General features: G+C 45.6%; 1 protein-coding gene across 1 annotated transcript in view; it reads left to right on the top strand.

Moving 5' to 3' along the window:
- MAPK12 (mitogen-activated protein kinase 12) overlaps positions 1 to 23,473 on the top strand; it is a 381,349-nt gene that overhangs the window by 22,006 nt on the left and 335,870 nt on the right. The gene's annotated exons all lie outside the window — the stretch shown is intronic.

Here is a 23,473-nt window from a genome sequence, read left to right as displayed (position 1 = left end):
AATAACAAACCATGGAAAATCAATTAACAAATCAAAGGAACCCACCTAATGGCTATCCTATTTGATTGAAATCTTCAAAAATAGGATTACGATATTAAATACAGGTCCGGAGCTCCTTAAGCAGTAGAAATCAATTAGGCTTTCCCTGGAAGTAGTGCTGTAGGTACGTATACCTGGAGAATTGTAAGATAAACAGCCATTTGAAACTGTACTCTGACAAACTTTGTACATGTTCATCCCCCCAACCGGAAGGCATATTTACACTTTAGATCCTCTGGAATCCTATGGTACCATATACCTGTTGTATGCTGAGACATGTATTATTATATGCATATATAGTTGTTTTTGTGCTATAAAATGAAAAATAAAGTGGTTAACCCCTTCGACGCTCATGACGAGCTGGGCTCGTCATGGCGTAGCCTCCTCGCACGCTCATGACGAGCCCAGCTCGTCATGTAAAGTGCGATATAAAAAATCTCAGCGTACGAGCGGAATTCCGCCCGCACGCATGCGGTTAAAAGAAAAGCAGGCATTTGTGTTCCTCAAATATGTTGCAATGCAGTGTGAGTGATAACTGCAACAGCATCAAAGGAGCTATTGGGAAGATATGGATGAAAGAAAGCAGTCCTTTGAGGAAAAAAGCAAGAGAAGTGCAAGGTGGTGTCAGCAAAAATAGAGCGAGAAGAGAGTTATAGTGTTTGGGACCTGATGTGAAAATGGGAGCAAACAAGACTCTTTATAGACGGGACAAGAAGAAAATGAGAGGCAGAACCAAGATTACGAGTGGCAACTTAGACGCGAAAGACGAAAAAAATGAGGATGAGCAAGACCAGGAGTACATTTGAAGGTGATGCCGAGGTATCTAAATAGAATGCACATGCCAAATGGAAGCTAGCAAAAGGGAGAGAGGTGGCAGTAGTAGATACATAATAGTCTAATTGAAGATTTGAAAATTAAGGCATATGCATGCAGGGAGACCAAAAAGAGTGGAGCAGTATCAAAGTTAGGAAAAGACAACTGTGGACATAAGAGGTTGGTCCCATGAATGGTCAGACTGGCCAGTAATAAGGCAATCTAGCAGTGGCCAAAGGGTTGGTCTTATGGGGTCAGTGTGTGGGCCTGTTTTATTGTCCGGTGCGCCACTTTTTACTTATGATTTCCCTGATATTACCACAAACATTGCCTACAACAAGCATAAATGCATGAAGTCTCCCATACCTAGCGAAACACTTATGTTGTGTCTTTACAAGTACAAAACTACCCTGATTTGCAAATGTGCGCCACTTTTTCAGCTATCCAATTTGCTAATGGGGGCCACTTTTATTTTCATGCCTGGGGCTAAGCTCTGTACCAGTCTGACCCTAGTGCAATGAGTATTGAACACTGAAAAGAACTCTATTTTCAGATTTTCAAACGAAAATTGACAGAAGCAAGCAACAGCGGAGGAGGAGGGGGGGTCAGTTGGAAAAAAAGGTAGAAGAAAAAGATTTATTGGTTGGCTAAAGGGCTGTCCTTTTAGTGACTAGAAGCAGGAGGAAAATATATAGATTGTGATGGAAGTGATATAATGGGAAGGGACAAGGAAGAAAATAACTTACTTTCAATAGATTTAGTTGAAGTGAGCAGAATGTATCCAAAATTTGATGGGTGAAAGACAGCTAGAGTCGAGACCGTGTTAAGCGTAAAATCACAGGACGATAGAAAGATTTGACGTAATCTTTGTAGAAGTGGCAAAGTCTAAAGTAAGGCAAAAAAGGCAGAAAATTGGTGTAGAGGGTTGAAATGTAGGACAAATGAGCTCGACAGTCAAATCAGTAATGCTGTGCTCATGACCAGGTGTGAGTCATCTTGCTTAGGAGGATACTCGAGTGCAGTATCGGACATATCCAGTGTGGAGATAGAAGAAATCAAGATAGTGATCAACTGGGCTAAACCTTGTGAGCAGATCAAGAATTATGACATAAAAAAATAGCTTGTTCTGTTAGGTTATTGTTTCAGAATTGCTAACAGAAAGGAAAACAATTTGAAACGTAGATTAAAAAGGGCCACGATAATTGAGTGCCAATTAGAAACCTAGTTGGTTTAAAATTACTTGCTCTAGAAATTTGCAACTAATGTAAGGAGAGGAATAGTGTGAGGGGACAGTGGAAGACAGGAAGACTTTTTCAGAAAGATGAATAAGGATTTGAAAGAATTGGGACAATACCATGAGAGAGGAGTTAACAAAGGCAAAGAGTTGAGGCAGTAAGTAAGGTTAAAATTCAGATATTGGGTTTAGTCATACACTGGGTGCAACCCAGGTCGCCAGACATCCATAAATGGCTGGATGATACACAAGCATGGGTAGTGGCGGAGGAACGACTGTTGCGATTAGTACATACAGATGAACACGCATACCAAGACCTAGTCTTGCGTGGAGACATGCTGGAAAGCCTAGTAAACACTGAGCCACTGAAGGGATGATTCACCGCATGTCAGCCTGGTTAGTGATCCCGGGGCAACCATACAAAGCCATAGTTATGCGGGGAGGTACATTTAGATGGGAACAATGAAAGGACATGGACACAATCGGCATGCGTCTGGGCTGCTACTGTGTAGTCGCCCCTGCTCTGAGTGCCGGGGAGAGCCAACATGATGGGTGTGTATGACTGTTGATGTGGAGAGGTCGCCCTCTCCACCCGTCCCCTGACACTACTTGGGGGATGGGGCAAAGTCTATAGCACTACTACTGCTGATTCACAATTGCTGCTTAGTTTTATAGATTTTGCATGTCTTATTTTGGTACCGGTTATACGTTGTTTCTGTCAATGGAAATGCTATTGAATGCTTGGTGGAAATGAGCTGAGACAGTAGTGGTTTGCAATACAGCGCATACATAAAAAAAGAGTGCATTAGATTCCTTGGATTACTGAAGCTCTGAATCCTTTCCCACAATGGATGTACATCTTATGTTAATGTTGTATGAATCCATGCTTTGCTGTGCCATACTGATGTATGTATCCTGAACGAAATCTCAGACGTATTTTTAAAAAAATCAAAATTGGGAAGGAGTTGACTGCATCCGAAAGAGCTGCACTGAGGGTTGGCCCAAAAGATCGAAAGTCATGATTCGAAAGTGGCACGTGTTATTCCCGATTCCAGTGTGTTACAGGGAATAGATTTGAGACAAAAAAAAAAATACAGAGGAGGAGCCAAGCTGGCGACCAAGATGGCCGCTTAGGCTCCCGGCTCCGGAGACCTCCTCATCCCGCTATGGAATCCTGTCATTAATCCTGTGCCTACGCAACGTTCTCGCAAAGATGACCCAAAATGATGCTGACTCGTGTGATCCCGAGTGCTCCACCAGCTACGATGCCGGAGAAACATCGTCTTTCAGTCTGCGGCCTGTCTCGGCTCTGAAACCGGGGACCCGAGTACGGGAGCAGCCGGCTCCTAATCGAACAACATCGGCTATTGGAGTCCGGAAGGGGTCGGTCGACCTGCATGGAGGGGACTTTGCACTGCCCGCTTCGTGCGGTGAACATCTGAACCACCTAGTGGCGTAAGTGGAGCGCGTTGATGGCACCGTGGATTTGAGTCGTTTCTGCACTAGTCGGAGCCTGGAATGTGAGCGGCTCGGGTGTTGTTCACATCGCGACTCTATGATTGTGGCATCTCCCGGAACGTCGCTCGGAACATCCTTGCACGCCGACGAGCTCAAAGGTGGGTCGTCGTTTTACGGTTTTACTGGATCCGCTTCCACAAATTCGAGGGACAGATCGTGTCCGCAGGGGACGACATGGCGCCCAGTATTGACTTGTGTATGGCTCGGTCCCACTCAACTGAAGTGATGGGGAACGATCAAGCGCTATACTTGAGACCCGATCTCCCCTTTTTAAGGGGTCTTGAATGTGGGACTACATGTCGGAATGATGGGTGCAGCGGAGGCAGAGTCCAGGGCGACACCAAACGTCGGTGATCTTATGGTGGCTATCGGTGACCTATTTTCTTCCCGGGATGTTCGTGCCCGGGCCCTAGAGAAGACACTGGACACAATTACGCTTACACTGGAGCAGATGGGGCCAGCCTTTCTTCAATCCCACGCCATAATGACGAATTTGCCACCCAAACAAAGTACTGCGGTTGAACCCGAAACGCTGGCCACACTGGATGTTCCGTGCCGTAAAAAGACTGATATTCGAGTATTGGGCCTCCCGGGTGAACCGATATGCTTAATATCTACGCTGTACTATGCTCCCGATGACTTATGCAATGACTCAAATGCGGCTTGACAATGAGACCCTCTTTCCCTTCCCGGACCCTATATCACTAGATTGGAAGTCACGTTTTGAGATCTTATGGACGTGGATTGAACTCTGTAACAATGGGTTTGTTTGTATTTTGTTGTTTCCAACTGGCTTCGGTGAGCACATGAACAACCTATCCTGGTCATTCCGACCCTCTATATCTTCTACTGCAGCGGCTGTCTCGCTGGAACCCATTCGTATGTTTGCTCGGACGGGCCAAGGCTGAGGTTGCTTTATCATTTGAGGACATTTACTCTGCTGGTGACTAAGCGGGACACACTTTATAACGATGGTAACGAAAGGTGCTATAGGCAAATAATGAATCCCCCTGACTCTAGATTGATTGACTGCTTGTTTATAGGTTTGTACACTCAGGGGAGCACTGCGCTAGCGGGAGGGGGGGGCCGGGAGCCTGTTCGACGGCCCTCCTCCGTTTCCTACTTTTAGGAGGGCGGGGGAGGGGCCGGGAGCCTGTACGAACGCCCTCCTCCATACATTATTGTTAGTTTTTAGTTATCTTTTATATCTCTTAGCTCTCTCTCTATATTGCGGGTTTCAGTTATTCGGGGCGACAGGCACGCTGCTAGGGGGTTGGCCGTAGCCATCTGCAGGGGTGCAGGGAGGGGGGTTGGGGGAAGGGATTTTCGTTTTTGCCCTTTTTGTTTCTATGGCCTTTTTCTCTCATTTCTTTCTTTCTCTTTCTTTTCTTTTGTTTCTTCATTCTTCGGGTCAGCCTAGTGGGCCCGCTTTGGGTGTCTTATCGTTAATTTTATCAATGCTTGTATTTCCTACGGTATTATTGGTATCAATGGGCAGGCGCTTAACTGGTGCGAACTGTGGCTGTATGCTTGATTATCCTGAATCATCTGCACTAGCGCCATTGTTCTAATTGCGATCGTTCTGACTGTGGGTGTTTTGCTATTCTGTTCGCACGTCGTGTGACTGCTTTACTGTATGGCATCTGATCCTTTCATTCTTATATTATAAAATGGAGCCTTTTTTGAATCCTGTAATTTGGTTGTTACACTCAATAACAAGTTTTCACTGAATCTTTAATGCCTCCGATTCCCGAACTGCCGAGACGTGTCATGACTGAATTGCTGTGAAACATCCTGATTAGTGGCCGGCCCTGGCGGTTATAGGCCCATACTTGTATTCTTTTGAATTACTAATAAAGGTTTCCGCTAAAAAAAAAAAAAAAAAAAATACTAAAACAATCTATTTAGATTTCGGACTGTGGTCTTCAACCCCTCAAGAGGGGCTTTTTTTGGAAGACATCTTAAAGATGATCCAGTGGAGTTATGGGGAAACACGACCAGCAAGGGATGTTTTAGGGAACAAGTCATGGTCTGCTCGTTCCTCTGTCAACCTCTACATATACTCAGTAGGAAGTAACACATTGCTTTGCTGTTTTGTGATAAGTGCTAAGCAAGGTCCCTTTCAACCCAATAGAACATCATAAACTCAAAAGTATACGGTGCAAAATTACATAAAAGTACCATATCACAAAAAATAAGGTAAGCAGTGTTCTTTTTTTATTTGGGGACAATGCTTCCATTTGTAAACAAAAAGGTACTGGTAGAAATCTCAAGTTAACTGTCATATCTTGTACATTTAAAACGAATATTTAAATAAGCCCAAACACATTTAGTTTTCAGCCTTGCGGTTGTTTTCTCTTCACTCGCCCTTTTATTGAAACAACCAGAAAAGCAGAACAAATGATAGTAAACCTTCGTTTACACGTGGGAGTCTCAAGGAAAATAATACTGATCTTCACACTACGATTCCTGTTTCACAATACCACAACCCATAATACAACCTGTTACAGCCTTAGCAGGAGATTCCTGTTCAAGTAATATATTTTCTTCTGGTTACAGATGGCACTGCAGAGTCTTTAAATCATATTTTGAAATTTTGATCTATAGTTATAACCATGTTTAGATCGCACTCTCTAGTTGTTGATTTGAAACCAGGTAGGCTTTTTATTTTTCGGTGTGGTCATGCTCAATGCAGATTTGCTGGTTTTTCCCTTGTGCTTGCATACATTTCTGCACTTTTATCTCGTCCTTCTTTTACTAACTATTTTAATATATTCTATATTTTAATAAGTCCCTCAAGCTAAATCCCGATAAGACAGAGCTGGTTATTCTCACGAACTGTATAGATTTCAGTGCCAACACCTAGTGGCCCTCTGAGCTTGGTGTCCTTCCTGTTGCAGCAGCCTCTGCTAAGAGCCTAGACTTCATGGTAGATAGTTAACTGTCCATGATCCCCCAGTTCAAGGCAAAGTGTTTTGGCCTATTGAAATCCATTAGGAAGGCCCCTCCTCTTCTGTAATCAGAGGCTTTGAAAGATGCTGTTGCATTGGTATTTGTGTCCCACTTGGACTATGCAACCTCCTTGTACTTGGGTCTCCCTGCAACTTGCAACTTCTTTACATAAATTGCAAATCATTCAAAATACAGCAGCGAGGATAATCTAAAAATTACATAGACATGTGCATATCTCTCCTGTCCTAATGAAGCTTCACTGGCTCCCCATCAAACAGAGAGCTCTTTTTAAAATGGCTTGCATTATTTACAAATCCATACATGACCAGGCTCCAGCCTTTGTAGCAAGTAGAATTAAGCAGTATGTTCCTCCTCGACCTTCCAGATCCTCTCTTGCCAACCAGTTGAGGATCCCTCAGTTCAAGCGACAAAGTCGGGGGCAGAGCTTCTATGTTTTGGCCCACATCTAATGGAACTCTCTCCCTCCTTTCTTGGTCAGGTTGGACCTAACTTTCTAAGGTTAGGCAGCGTTTGAAGGCCTGGGTGCTTAAGGAAGCTTATGATTATCCTAATCCCGCTCTCCTCTCCCTCCTGGTTGTCATAGCGCCAAGAAACACTTCAATATACATGCGCTCTGTTTTCGTAATTTAACCTAACGTATTGACTCTAATAATGTCTCTTGTTGGGGCGGGTGGTCTTGGTTATTTCTTTGAAAGTTTTCTAATATTTTACAGTAGTCTTCTTGGAACACAAAGCTATCTTCTGATTTCTTATGGAACTCTTCAAAGAATTTTTTGATGTAACCTCATTTCTGGTATAAACCTCACCAGCCCCATACCCACATGAACCCTTCCACACACAAACCTGGTCTATTGGTTTCTTGTGAATGGATTTGTTCATATTCCTGCACCTCATTCAAAGGCAGCTGCCTGCGCTGTTCACATGGCAGTAGGTATGACTCTCTGAGCCCCACAATCTTTACTGCAGGGTGTTATACCAGACCCACCAAGCAAACAGTCTGTAACATTCTCATTTCCTGTCCTTGCTAATGAAATCTCTATTCTTGGAGAGCCAAATTCCCTCTCTGCCTGTCGTTTCCCTAAACCTGCACTATAGAAGTTTTTATGATGATCCATTTTGGGTGACAAATACTTTGTGTGAATTAATAATTTTAATGATGCATACAATCTTAACCGATGATCGAATGATGTCGCACTTGATGCAAATTAATTCTATTGTTTAGAAGTGTGATTAATAATGTAGTATGGTTATGCCACATTTTTGGGCTCGCCACCATTTTATTAGAATGGATGCAGTTTTTGGTGTTCTGCTCATCGTGCTCCTGCTCAGTCCCTTCTCCCAATCAGTGACCCGCTGCTCTCTGTCCACAGTTTCCACAGAGCACAAAGTACCACGACATGGATGGCACAGTTCCTTAGGTAGGGGGTATTGTGAATGAAACTTTTCACTGTAGTCTCTATGTATCATTTTGAAAAACTTACACTGGACGATCCGAAGTAGGCCTGCAGAAGAACATTTTTGTGCGAGTCTTTATTTGAGAATGTTTCATATTGTATTCTACAACTCCGAAATGCAGTTGCTGATTTAACAAACAAAATAATAATTTTACTTTGAGAACTGGCTTAGTCCTAAGGGTTTTAACTATTACGATTTTGCCCAATGCCAGCTAACTAGTATGTTATGCTGAATCTGCAGTTCCGTTAATTGTTTGTGTAAAATGTGTGTAAAACCCCCTGGTTTTGAAGGTTTTTGGATGACTTCTTATTTTCCTCCTGAGACTGTCTGATATAATCTGGAGAGAATTACCTTCTTAAATAGGAATTGTTTTATTTTCTGATACTTTGTTATGTATCCTGGCCTTCATGCCATTTATTGCATTTTCCTGTATCACTTGTATTAATAATTCTATAATCAACCTTTTAAACTTATTTTGATCTAGAACTCAGTTATTGCGTGGTCCCAACTTCTATTTGATTTTCTACTATGCTAATTAGTGAATTTAATGTTGGGGAAAGTGGTGTCTCATGCCTCTAGCTGAACAGGAACCTGAAGGAGAACTGACACAGGCAAAAATCAGGGTGTCTAGGTTATTGGAGTAACTTTTCATATATGTTCCGGTCCCTCAGTGTATCCAGACCCCATGTGACATTTATTTTTAGGGCTCGGCCTACGTCACCACGAAGTGGGGCGGAGCTCCGAGCTCCTATTGTTAAAGAAAAGAAAAAAAAAGTTTCTTTAGGGCTCGGGCCAGAAACATTCCTTAGTGCGCGAGCTTTTTTTATGGCATCTGCATAGTGATTCGTCTTCGCTGTGCTGTCTTTTTAGTAGCCTTGACGCGATAGGCTATATGTAATTTTCGTCCGCCATTGTTGGCATTTTCTGTGTGGTTACGCGCACGGCAGTCCATTAATTTTAATTAGGAGCTGTCAGGGTGCTCCTCCAAATGCAATCCAGATGGTGGGAGCGCGTTCACCATTCAGCATTGCATTGCATGTATCAGGCGCGCGTTCGTCTGCAGCGTGTAATGTCTTTTTGTTAGGCGCGCCCAGGCCCGTGCACGGCACACTCATCCACACCCCGACTCTGTTACATTTTAGTAATGTGCATTAACGTTTCACTGTTGAAGCAGAGACACGCTGCTTTACTGCAGGGATACTAGAGTACAGGGTACGGTAACGGAAGCAGCTCTGAATAAAGCCAACTTAATACCCAATGTAATATCGGTCAAGTGGAACTAGATACTGGTTGGGGGATGTGAAAAAGCTGTTGTGCTGAAATAAGTAATAATAAAAGCGTGCAGCGGGTAAACAGCAAGCTATTTAAAATCCTTTTGATGCAGAAACTTTTGTTTGTTCCGGAGGCGCTCAGTGGGAAGGTTAACCGATGACATGATGGCAATTAGCAAAGCTAATTTCCGAGGTGGCAATGTGTGTATTTCTAAATTAGGTGCTCCAGGCACGGGACGTAGGGAGATTGTTCGTGCTGAAGTTTGCAAAAGGCAGCGGGCGAGTCACTGAAACCCATAGGAAAACGTCATCGACTGCCCATTCACGGCAATGATTGTTGCGTGAAGGCAACGTGAAGGATAATGTTAATGACGTTTTGCAGGTATTGACAGTTCAAACTTCTTGAAACCCTTTCTCCCCTGTCCCACGGTGTGAACCCCGACGTTCCCCCCAATAGTAGTCACTTACTGCGGCCCTGGCAAAGAGTGTAAAGGTAACGCGGGTCTTGTCAGTCAAGCCTGACTAACTACACGGCTGTCCAGCGGCCACGGCGGTGAGCAGCACAGGGTAACTGTGGGAACGGGGTAATGGCCCCACTGGCACACATGTCATGGCCCCGCCCCGGGTGTTTAATCGGTAGAGTCAGTGAGTTTGGTCGACAGCCTGGCGTGCGGCACCGCGGTCGGGCCGGGAATTAATTAATTAATGGAGCTAGGCTGGCGGGCGGCTGAGGCCGCAAAGGTAACATTGTAGCACTGCCGCCAGCACTCTCAGTGACTCACTTGGTCTGAGCTGGGGAGAACGAGAATTTAACTATTTATGAGCCACACTGCCAGAGCTGCTTGAGGCAAGTCTGGTACAGCAGAGGCAGCATGCTAGCACCAGTGCGGTAGCTTGGCTGTTTCAGTGGCATTTAAAATGCGTGACAAAGCATTTCAGTGCGATGATGCAGAACACCGCACCGAAATGCGTTAGTGTCACACGTGATGTGTGATACTTGGCAGGACTGTGCGATGGCAAGTCAACGGCAGATTGTGCGCTACACAAATGGCAAATCAAAAAATACATAAGAGCAGAGCGCGAGGGCACCAGCTTTTCATGCAAGGTGTCGGGTGGAGGCGGAGTTTTCACTGTACTTATCATCTGCACAGCTGTATCACTCACTGTAATGCGTTTATAGCATTTTCTATGTAAAGTGCCCATCCGCGATATAGGAAGCTGTCCCTATAGGCTTCGACTAGTAATTGTTTTTAAGATTGTAAATTGATGTTTTTGTTTCGTTTTCTGTCTTCTCCTGCGTAAAGCGCTCAAAAGTCACCCTTTGCTCCACGTAGCGCTGCGCTGAAGAGGGTAGCACAGTATAACTCGTGCCAGGCGCTGCGATGGCAAGTCAACGGCAGATTGTGCGCTACACAAATGGCAATGCAAAAAATACATAAGAGCAGAGCGCGAGGGCACCAGCTTTGCATGCAAGGTGTCGGGTGGAGGCGGAGTTTTCACTGTACTTATCATCTGCACAGCTGTATCACTCACTGTAATGCGTTTATAGTGCAGAGTGACAGTGAGTGCAGAGTGACAGTGAGTGCAGAGTGACAGTGAGTGACAGTGAGTCACACACCACCAGCCATCAGTGCACGCATCAATTGTTAACGCATCCACAATTAACTATTGTAGCAATCATAGTATGGTACACTTTACTTTTAAACATATTCATCTAAAGCACAGCATGCCACCATTGGTAAAATTACAATCCAACCCACATAATTCCACTACACACCACATGCACACACTCCATAACACATGGCGAAAAGACACTGCCATTTACAATGCCATTAGCTCAAACTCAAATAAATCCGAGCCCAATTGCATTTCTAATGCTTGTTTCAATGTGTTATTCCAAAAGGTATTCTAAAGTGTTTTGGGAAAGGTGTGAATCTAGACCATACAAGAAAAGTTACATAGTGTTTTACTCTGTCATGACCCTGAATGTTATGCTTTTATGTGTAGTTTGGGAAAGCTGTATTCTTCATAATACCTTTAGTGTCGGTGGGCATTTCTATGCCCATCTTGCCATGTGCATTAATCACAAGCTGTATGAAAAAGCATGGTTCACACATAAGCTTTATTTTCATTTTTCATATAATCTGCTGAGATTTGTAGGGTGCTAACTCGCTGAGGATGTAAATCACTCAGGAAAATACAAATGAAGGGTTATGGAAGATGTTCCTTGATTCTAAAATTTCATTGGATTCTGTGAGGGTCTCTGCCTTTCAGAAGAGTGGAGCACAGTGATAGTAAACCAGACTTACTTACAGTAATTAGCTGTGAGCTTGAAGGTACGGTAGATCATGGGTACGATATGTGCATATTGGTTAGCAAGATCTACATGTTCCACTTCATAGTATTATTCATGTAATTTTTGACTTTCAGGTGGCCGACATAAGGTTTCACTTTCTTATTTTTACTGATTTTTACAAAAATGCAGACAAATGTGTTTCACAGATTTTTCGAATAATGGAAGCCAAGGAAAACTGGTCTTAAGCATTTTGTCACTGTGTACCATGGCAATGGCTTTGCAAACTGATGGCATGGTAAGTCTAATAAAAAACGCTGAATGCTTTTGCTTGTAGGTTGGTTCTTCAGTTAATCCAAGTTTAAATTGTGCCTGATGGTCTTAGCAAAATGGATGGACTCCAGCTACCTCAGACCTCAGACCACTGAGCTCTTTGTGGTTGGCAAGCAACCATCTAGCTGGTCCTCTATATGGTGGCCTTCTTAATTGGGGTTAGTTTCTGCTCCTAAACCGAAGACTCTTTGGGTGTGGTTTGACTCTGCACTGTCCATCGATTATCAGATCTCTACTCTGGCTGGCTCCTGTTTCGGCATCTTGAAGATGCTTCTTAGTCTTAGAGCTTTTGCCAGATTCCACTAAGAAAACTATTATCCAGGCACTTATAGTGTCTTGCCTGCACTACTGTAATGTTCTTTATCTTGCAGCTTCTAAAGGCAGAATAAGAATATTGCAGAGGGTGCAGAACACTGCAGTTCGTATGCTTCTGAATAGTCCTAGACATTCTTCTTTGGGCTCTGCCCTTGCTAAGCTTCATTGGCTTCCTATTCAGGCCAGAGTGGCTTTTAAAGCCTTATGCTATTGTCACAGAATTGTAAATTTGAATCGTCCTCGATTTCTGTTTCCCCTGATCAAACTTTACCTACCAAATTGCTGTCTTAGATACTCTGGAACAGCTAAGCTTAAGATACCCAAAACCCAGAGTTTGTTTGCGTGCAAAAAGAACAATTGATGGACAGAATGCAGAACAATGTCATATATTCACCCCAGTACAGAGATCTGGGCCTAAATCCATCGTTTTATTGCTCACCATGCCATTCCAGTTTGGACCCAGCCATATGCAAATCAGTCTTGACCCTGCGCCCAATGGTAACAGTCAAGCCCGAGATGCCAGGCCAGATCCTCCCTGGACTGGAAACAAGCATCCTAGGACCGGTTTCGGGCTTTCAGCCCTCATCAGCCAGGATAGCTTGACTCCAGTGGCATGGAGAGCACGGGACTCACGTCTGGGCATACCCGTCCCACTCGGGGTGACAAATGCAAAAAGAACAATTGATGGACAGAATGCAGAACAATGTCATACATTCACCCCAGTACAGAGATCTGGGCCTAAATCCATTGTTTTTTTGCTTACCATGCCATTCCAGTTTGGACCCAGCCATATGCAAATCAGTCTTGACCCTGCGCCCAATGGTAACCGTCAAGCCCGAACTGCCAGGCCAGATCCTCCCTGGACTGGAAACGAGCATCCTAGGACCGGTTTCGGGCTTTCAGCCTTCATCAGCCGGGATAGCTTGACTCCAGTGGCATGGAGAGCACGGGACCCATGTATCCTGGCCAATGAGGGCTGAAAGCCCGAAACCGGTCCTAGGATGCTTGATTCAGGTCCAGGGAAGACATGAATGAATGAATGAATGAAGTGGGATTTACACATGCGCAACTTAGCCCCATGGGCGTAAAGGCGGCTTGGCAGTTTGGTCTGGACTGTTCCCATGAGGCACAGGGTCAAGACTGATTTGCATATGGCTATGCATGTGACTGGTGGTGAATGTTTGACAATGTTCAACATTCTGTCCATCATCTTTTTGTGTTGCAAGTTCGTTTGGGTGGCAGCTCTCAGTCTTCTCGCGACAAAGTTATGGAACCTCTGCCCTTTAAACCTTAGAATGCAACCTACAGTAACTCTATTTCGTAAAAATTAAAAGACCTGGATCTTCAGGCAATCAATGGTAATCTAACTGCAATAGCTGGCTCTTTGAACAGATTGAACTGATTGCTATTGGGAGAAAACCTAGTGCGGGGACACTCCGTATTGAAGTAACAAGGCGCTTTATACATTTTTAACACATTGTCCAGTCCTGTTATTTTTAACCTTCAATCCAAATTAGCAACTACTTTCATCATCTTATGGGGCTTATACGTATGGGTTGAGCTAAAACTTTTTTTTTTATCAACAAAAATATCTTACTTCTCTTGCTTGTGAGCCTATAATAGAAAAAATGTATCAAGCATTTTTTTTGCTGAAATAACTTCACTTCCCCTTTAACTCCAAAATCAGTTATATGATTATTGGTGTGCATTGTGTGGCATTTTATAATCCTGTTGAAAACTTGTTTCCATGAGCATGAACATTCAAAGTCTTGGATACCTTCAGGGTTAAGAGCTACGTGTGTTTAATAAATATGTACTATGGGGCATGGTGAATGCAGCTCTGTAAGCTCGTGGTCCCCCGGGGCTGGCCACAGCGATAATCCTGGGTGCTGGTGGCTCAAGTCCCAGCAGAGAGTCTTGGACGAGCTGATCCCTGGACCCACCAGTTGGGATCAATCATGAAGCGGGGACTGCGCTGCCATGTTTGTGATCTAGGTGAGCTTGTACAGTGCGGCTGCCTGTGAGGCAGCTACACAGTGAAATTGGGCTGGAGGAATCTTGAAGAGCAGCAGTATCGCCCGCCAACGAACGCTTACCGGGGTGCTCACCCCCATGCTGGAATGTCCCCTGTGGTGCCCAAGGGAAAGATATAGCGCTAGTGAAGCCATGCAGGACCTGCTGCCTGCCCAGACTCCTGGAGCTGGCAACCTCACAGAGGAAAGGAACGGTGCCAATGGGGCGAGAAAGGTTGCTCTTCCTTGTTCTTGGTGCCTGACCGTCTCACTGGAACCTGCAGCCCAGGGCCATGACGACTGCGCCATACTTGCAGTCAGTCACCTTCCGTTTGTGGGCTGTGGCGTACCACTCTTCCCAGAAGGAGGCCCCGATTGCAGGAGTGGTTGTGCGAGGGTGGCGACATGCTCCAGGGCCTAAGTAGAGAAGACGGGTGCGGAGACAGGTGGAGGTGAGGCTGTTCCCATGTGGCCTCTCTGTTCTCGGGACTGGCGGACCTGATGCGGGCCCCCTGACAGCGCCACGCAGGAGCCTGTGCTCAGCCTGGGTGCAGGATGGAGTGCAGTCCCGGCATGGTGGACAGATGGTTTTGGGCAGATGTGTACACCATGAAGTAGCGTGTGACACAGGGTCCCCAATCAATAAGCCATTACTGAGCATAGTGAGCAGAGCCTGGCAGTGACTTCTCCCCAATCACAGGGGTGGAGACTGGATCTGCTGAGCCCTATCTGATCAATTGCATAATAGTGAGCTGATCACCGAAGGAGCTGAAAAGGTGAATGGTCCTAGCCTGACAGCTCTTGCTGATCCTGCAGGCCTACAGAACGCGAGGCAAGTGGATCAAAGCAGCAAACCACACCCTCAGGTTACTAACTGCATCTCCATAAATCGTGAACCTACTAGTGTGCGATTTCCAATGCTTCATGCATGGCACAGAAAGAGGCAAGGGGCCACAGCTCACCATTCATCATGAGGTGTAGGAGTTCTTCCAAATGGACAGGTTTGCGGCGCCCCCCACTGCAGTATGCTAAAAAAATCAAGGATGGGGGCCCCTGTCCCGAAAGCTAAACAGGACTGTGGAATTTTATCTACTTGTCCATGGGGCAGGTTGCTTCATAAATCTACTTGTCCTGTAACAAAATCCACTTGTCCCTAATGTGCCATGTAGTGCGGCTACACATTATGGCAGCAATCTCATTATATAAGAGCTCTGATATAGCCTTTCTGATTAAACCAGGGCTCATACCATAGTAGTGTTTGAATACTTGCAATCCCCTATGTTGCCACGTTTCTGCAGATCTACATACTGGGGCTGAAGGTAGTGGTAACCAATAGTTCCAGGGTTAGAATGCCCCTTTGAGTCTGTGCAAACTTGCTAACTTGCATGTTTTAAGGATTTTCAACAACTCTTCTCTAATCTTTTCCCATGCTGAGAAATGTTGGAAACTTACTCCCGACTATGGCAGACCTAAACCTTATTCCAGAGTTGAGAAAAAAGCGTTTGTAGGGAAGTGAACTTGAAAACACATGCATATTTGCTCATGTAAAATGGAGTTCACAAACATTTTCTAGGAGTACTATTTCTTGTCCTACTTCTGTAAATTTTTGGGAATGCACGAAAGCGGTATAGCTTCACTTAATGCAGGGACATATACCATGGATGCACTTTTGAGACTTTCTTAAATGATTGGGCCCCTAATTTGTTCTGGTGTTGACCATGACCTCTTGTGTTTATTACAATTCTGTCTGTCTGTCTGTGTGTGTCTCTCTCTCTCTCTCTCTCTCTCTGTATTGGCTGGCTTCACTGTGAGTGACAGCATTCTGCTCTTTCACAAGGAGCATATCTGCACACAAAGCAGTTTTGTTAAGTGACAGTACCTACTATGGCAGTGTGTGCTTTTTGAGACCAAAAACAATTATTGCTTTTGCCAATGTTTGTTATAATGATGAGCAGCTCCCACACTAATAAGGTTTAACAAAAACCATGGCAAAACATTTCACACTGACAAAACTAAAAAGCTGACCACCAATTTCTGACCCACTGACTTTGCCAGTGCTTGTTTATTTTTGTTTCCCATAACCTTATTGAATCTGGTTACACTAATTTTCCATTATGAATATTTTTGGGAAATACTAGCATGCATCTACACATGTTACTAAATGATGCTGCAAAGAAATTGTACCTGAAATTTTACAACAGTTCAGTGAAATGTTTTTTTCTGCTTCATTTTTTATGAACATTTTATTTTGAAAGCAAAGTATCATCAATCTTGCTTTCAAGCTTTTGAAAATATTTGATTCATATCAGAGCATCCTGGGAGCATTATACATAGCCTCATATTGCTAAACTTTGAACACATCTGTACTTATTTTTATACTGCAACAACTGTCAGTAATGCAGTCAGAGCTTACAACATTTACTTAGAGCGCTCTCACCCTAATAATAAAGGCTTTCAATTAATGAACCATACATACACGTCTAAACAGCATTAACATATGGACAAAAATATGACCCTAACTGCAGACTGCTCTTCCCTGATCCATAATGTGGTACTGGAAACTGGCAGCCAAAGGGGTCCATAATGTGGTACTGGAAACTGGCAGCCAAAGGGGTTTTGCTGCAGGGGGTTGGGCCTACTTGTCCCAAGGACAAAATACACATGAACACTTGTTGCCCTTGACCCAAATCAGTATGTCCAGGGCGTTGGGCTATAGGAATTCCACCTCCCTGCTAAACTAACGGGTGCATTATGGATTCTGCAGGTTAACCAAGCCTCAAGAACTAACTTGGAAAGCAGGATTGGATTGGTGGGGTTAGACATGGCGCTTCTTAGACAAGATGTGCTGAACGTGGTGGAGAGAGTCACTGGAGACCATGTACGAATATCAGAACTGGAGGACTGTCTGCGCTCAAGGCAGAAGTCAGTCACGTGTCCTCTGCATCTTGTATTTTTCAAGACCACGTTGAAGACATTGAAAGTTAGGACTGCAGAAGCAACCTACAATTGCTGGGCTACCCGGAAGGGGCTGAAGGGACATCCCTGGAAACCTTCCTTGAGCACTGGCTAAAATGATGGGCCCTGGGGGAGCAGTTCTATCCATGCTTCATACATGAAGGAGCCCCCAGTGCCTTAGCGGTGTTGCGCCGTTAGATGGTGGGATCCCAAGGCTCTCTCTGAATCCTTGGCCTCTGACACGGAGTGTGCAGAACACCCCCAGCAGGCGGCACCTTAGGGCCAACCCACCTCAACACAACCCTGACATGAGCACATTTTGAAGGACCCACGTCCTAAGAGAATCCGGGGAGACTCTGTGACGGACTAGAATGACCCCAAGTCAAGATCTACAGTTACTTGACTAATGTATAGGAGGGTGGCCCACGTATGGCCTCGTCAGCAACATGCATCTTCCTATATAGTTTGGTTGTATGACAGAGGCACACATGGCTAAACCATGCAGGCCTCTACAATGTCATCCTAACCATGAATGTGTCTAAACCACGCATTCATTTGCAGCGCATGCCTTCACCATACAATTTTGTGATAAAGGCATGATTGGTAAAGAAATATAGGTGGTAAAGATTACCACTACCCTGACCTCGCCCTAAAATCCTAACCCTCTACTTTGCCCCCCCACCCTGAGGCCTTATACCTACCCTGCCCTTCAAACTAACCCTCCTCCCTCCCCTGCAGCCTAAAACCCTGCCCTTACCAAAAACTACCCCAGCCCAACTGCCCTGAGCCCTAAAATGTACCCCTATGTTGTCCTTAAAACTACCCCTATACCTTCCACTGCTCCCATTAAATAAACTACCCTGATCCCTAAAACATTGACCTCTTCCAAAAACTACCCCCGCCCTGAGCCCTAAAACCAACCCCACCCCAAAAAAACTCCCCCAGCCCTTAAAACTACCCTGACCACCTCCCCCTGAACCCCTACTCACCACCCTGAGCCGTAAAACCAACCCCACCCCAAAAAACTCTGCCCCCCCCAAAACGCCCAGCCCGTAAAATTATTCCTTCCCTCGCCCTAAAACCCTTCCCCCTTCCAAAAACTGCTGACAACCCCTCCGGAGCCCGATCACTAAAGATGCCCACCCCGCCCTGGGCCTTAAAACCGCATTCCCCTAAAATCTACCCCTGAAACCAGGCCCCAGCCCCACTTACCTGTCCTCATCTTAAGCTCCCTGTCCTGTTCCGACCCATCTGAACACTAGACCGCTATCTGCTTTAACCACGCATATGCGTGGTTAAGGCAGATGCGTGGTTCAGACAAGCTTAGTTATGGTTGCGGGGAAATGGCACATGTGGCTCAGCCCGCGTTGTAAAGGCCGTTTCCCATATATTTTTCTTGTTTTTGGGGGACCAGCTTGTTTAATACAGCCTAATTTTGTAAGTTACGTTTGTTGTATTCAATATTGGGGCAACATATGCTTCTGGCAAGGAAGTGAGGGGGATGGGGATATTGGGGGGTACTTTTTAGGTGGGGCTTGGCCCTGTTGGCCATTGTTTCAATTAGTGATGAATATCATAACCAGTCTGCAACACTGCTCCAGTTCACTAGTCCAACGCAGAGAGCCAGGGACCTGGCCCCATCACTGTATCCCCAAACCGTCCCAATATCCACTAGGCAAGGTTATTTTCATGACATGAAATGTCAACGGCCTAAATGACCTTATTTAACCGGGAGCAGTCTCCTAGGCTTCGCAAATCGCCGCATACCTGAGGTCTTCCTACTGAAGGAGACCAATTTAATGGGCACTAAATGCCCCCTCTGGGCCAGGTACGGGTCCGAGAAGGTGTACCATGCGGGCACTCTAAGGTGTCGCCAGGGGGGTTGCAATTGTAATACATAAACACATACCGATGGTAATTTCTTACACAGAAACTGACATGCACTGCAGATATGTAGTAGTGTGAGGGTTGTTTGCAGGGCTGCTTTACTACAATTTCATTAGTATTTACGTAGTACCACAATTATTTTTTTTCTGTAAAGATTTTATTGGTTTAGTACATTTTGCAGCATATTATTACATTGGTCGTAGGGAGGTAGGCTTCATAGACTTTTAGTGCACATACAGAGAATCAAGGCAAGACAGTGATACAAGCTTAATACCAAACTGGAAACCGTTCCCCCCACCCCACCCCACCTCCCCCATGAGTCAGTACTGTATAGCATGAGCGGGCTTAATTTATGGTTTAAGTAACATATCTCTTTTATGCCCAAGAAGGCCTTGGGCAGTCATATACAAACCTATCTTCACTGTGGTACTTTAAAGGTCTGTGTCCGGCTTAGCAAGTAGGGGATTGCGCTCTCCATGGGACCTCATGGGGCCCTTGCTGGTGATCCCTCGGGCGTGTCTGGCTCGGGACCAGATCAGCCCTTCACCAAAGCTTCCTAGGCTCTGGCCACCTCTGGCTAATATGTTGTTTTAGTCCTTTGCCTTAATTGGGGTGCCCAAATCTGCCTCCCAACTGAGAGCGTAATGTCTTCGACTGGCGTTGCTGATCTGCATGTAGTGCTCTGTATAGGCAAGAGACGGCTTTTAAGGTACCTGCAGAAATAGCCATAAAATAACAGCTCTGCTGCGACAGTTCAGTAGTTCCCGCACACTAGTGTTTGCGTATTGCTGTTGTGTGTGCTCTATGCAGTAAGAAATGTCCGCAATGTAGGCTAAACTCCTCCCGGAATTCCTCAAGGGGAGCAATTCTGTGTCCCTGTAGAGATCCCCCATCTTCGTCGTCCAAGCCTCATGTACTACCACAACTGATTGGGCCAATGCTAGACAACTTGAGGGCGGTGATGCTGCAACTCCCACATGGCTAAATATTAGCTTTATTATGGTGATGTCACCCTTGGGTGTTCGCTTCCATGGCTCCTGGTAATAATGAATTATGCCTGCCTGGGGTCTAGGCCTGTGCGACGCACACAAATCTGGCACCCACAGGAGAGGGAATACTCACATAAATCCACAGCACACAAGACTAAGTCACACATTGACATGCTGCTCCTGCCCGCCGCGACCTAGTCCATATGATTTGCATTTATATATTGCCCCCCGGGGATCTCTGACCACTCACCTGTGGCACTCCATGCACGGGGGTACCCATACTGGCGATTGCCCGGTTTGAAGGCTTAGAGGTGGGTAGACATTGGGGTGCAACACACGAGCAAGACTCCTTCGAGCTGGGGTCTACAAAGGGTCGATTAACTCACCATGGACCCTCTGGTCGGCGGAAAGGCTTGCATGCGGAGGGTGGCAAGATCATTTCTCTGAGCCAGAGAACGCTAGGGTCTGCAACCCGTGACCGAGCTTGAACCCTAGATTCCTCATCTTGAATGGGATTCGCAGGCAGAGGAGAGTGAAACCTGCCTCATATCGCCTGATCTCCGTAATCCATAGCAAACTTAAACTAGTTGCCAAAATCCTGGCCTATAGACTTCATGGGTCATATCGACCCTGATTCATCCTGATCAATGTGGCTTTATGCCCCAACAAAGTACAAAACCCTGTATCTGCAGGGAGCATTCGGTGGTGGCATACCAGCATCTCTTATCAGGCCCTGGCGTCTTTTTCCTTGTCGACCTCAAGAATGCCTTTGATACACTTGACTTGGATTTCCTCTGGGACACAATGACACGGCTTTGTTTTGGGCATGCTTCATTTTGTACATCAAAGGGCTATATGACTCTTCTAGGGTGCATGTGTGGAACAGTTTGGTTGGGTCACATTCTTTCTCCATACGGAGGGACATGCGACAGGCGGGCCCGCTGGCCCCTTTGTTTTTTTTTGTGCTGCCGATGCAGCCCCCATGCAACCTGGGTTTGATGCAGTGCACAGGTGTGGGGATTCTGTTGGGAGGCAGGGTAGAGGACTGCATAGCCTTATCCGCAGATGTCTTGATGTTTGTGGTCCACCCAGAGGTGTCGGAAACACAGCTATTGAGATTCTGGACTTGTAGGGGCAGGCTTCGGGCCTGCAGGTTAACTAGACCAAGTCGCTGCCGGTCCCTCTAGCTGATTGAGTCGGTGAATCAGAGTGACGAGTTTACATACTGATCCACAGGCTGAGCTTTCTATACCTGGGGATACATAACCCCCTGATCCCGGAGCTCTTTGTCCATTAACCTTCTCCCCTGGTTGCCAGATTTTGCGAGGACCTCGATACATGGGACCGACTGCTACTCGATATCCTTGGGAGGTGGCAATGTTTAAAACGATTATCTTCTCGAATACTATGTGTTTTCCAAAACTTCCCCTATGTGATTCACAGAGAATGGTTCAAGGCTGTACAAAAGCAGATAAGAGCCTTCCTTTGGGCCCATTGAGTTCCACGAGTAGCCTTAGGGAAATGCGTGCAATCTACCTTTTGACGTAAGCTTGGCAGCCGTCGACATAAGTCTTTACTACTGGGCCTCACTGCTGATCGTCATCAACCACTGGCTTCAGGGAGGATGGGCTGATCAGCTTTCAGGATGAGGATGTTTCACATGGATTGCGGGTCCATAGTGGCCATCTTGTATGGGCTACAATACCGAGGTCTCTGCCAGACCTCTATCTGGAGGTACTACTTACATAGAGGGCTGCTCTACACTGGACAGGGTGGGACAGGAAACCTACTTGGCAAATGTCCCTACAGCGGGGAAATGACTGGCATAGGTGACTGATCTGGAGGGTTTCAGTAGCTGGAATCTCATTGGGATCACTGCGCTGGGTGACGTGGTAGGGTTCCCAACTGCCAATTTTTTAAGAATTAAAGGCAGACTTTCACCTTCACTAATCTCACTTTTATAAATTCTTACACGTACACCACACTCTACTTGCTACACTGACCCAGACCATGGCATGCTCAAATTCAGCCAGCTAGAAGCTAAACTACTTATGGGCCACTGAAGTATATCTCAAATCTACAAATCGCTAGTTATGAAGTCTCCTGATTTGTTTGCCCCATAGAGGGCCAGGTGTGAGTCTTGGGTGGGCTTCCTGGAATACAGCAAATATGGCACCCAGGGAATTGGCAATCTCATCTAGACTCCGTCTGATTCAGTTTAAGTACCTGCACACCACTTACCTGATGTAACAGCAGCTGTGGATGTCCCTTAAGAGGCCATTGCCTGCAAGCACGAGGTGTGAACAGGAGAAAGCAGATTTTTTCCATGTGTAACAGTCCTGTCCGCTGCTTACCCCCTACGGGGTGGCAGTGTTTTGAACTCTCTCAGGAGTGTTGGAGCGCACTTTTGACACCCCACCACAAATTGCTTTGCTTAGCCTGATGGAAGACCTAGGTGGAGCAGAGGGGAGCGATCCCTGGTGGGGCCTGGACACCCCGATTGCCCAAAAAGAAATTGCTCAAATGGATCTCTGTAGCACCCTTCTGGATCAGTGCTTGGCAGAGGGATGTGGCACTGCGTGAAGATGGAAAGCCCACCTGCAAAGCCCAGGGCTGCCCACACAAATGCAGGAGAATGGGGCAGATGGTGGTATCATTGAGGACTGGAATGATTCGCACTGTGATATTGCCTTTGTTTGTCCTGAATATGCACTTAGCTACTATTGTTGTAATGTTTACATTGTGTTGTACAAAATCAATAACATTTGGTTTATTAACCCCTTGCATGCGGCCGCGATTCTGCGCCTGTGCGGCAAAATCGCAAGTGGGCGGGTTCATGACGGCCCCCAGCCGACATCAGCACACGAGCACCGCAGTGCATGACGGACGGGGGCCGTCATCAGCATGCAAGGGGTTAAAAAACATAAATCTGTAGTAAAAGTATGTTAATGTTAACAGTGCAAGCATGCATTTCCTCTATGGCCAAGGTTGCCCAGTTCCAACTTGGACTGCTCCAAGGCATCAAACAAGTCATCCCAAAGTATAGCTACAAACAAGTAGTTCAGTCTCTGGTACCCTTAATGCTAGACTATGGGAATCCCTTGTAATAGGAATCCCCAAAATACACCTTGCGGCCAGACTAGTGGTGGGTTCAAGAAAATGTGGCCACATATCTACGGTTTTGATTTCAGAATGGCTTCCCACAGCAGCAGGATGTATCCTGAAACCCCAAGTTTTCCAGAAACCCTGCCAACAGTTGACTTAACGCTTCAAGAATAAATCCGACACTCTTCCATTCTCAGACAGGGCTGCAAAGTACATTCTCATGGCATCTGACACTGAATTGAAGCCTCTGTTGATTCCTCATACATAAACTGAGAATTGTC

This window comes from Lissotriton helveticus, chromosome 1_1 (assembly GCF_964261635.1).
Source record: "Lissotriton helveticus chromosome 1_1, aLisHel1.1, whole genome shotgun sequence".
NCBI lineage: Eukaryota > Metazoa > Chordata > Amphibia > Caudata > Salamandridae > Lissotriton > Lissotriton helveticus.
Note: the sequence above shows the minus strand (reverse complement) of the source record. Positions and strands in the feature narration are given on the sequence as shown.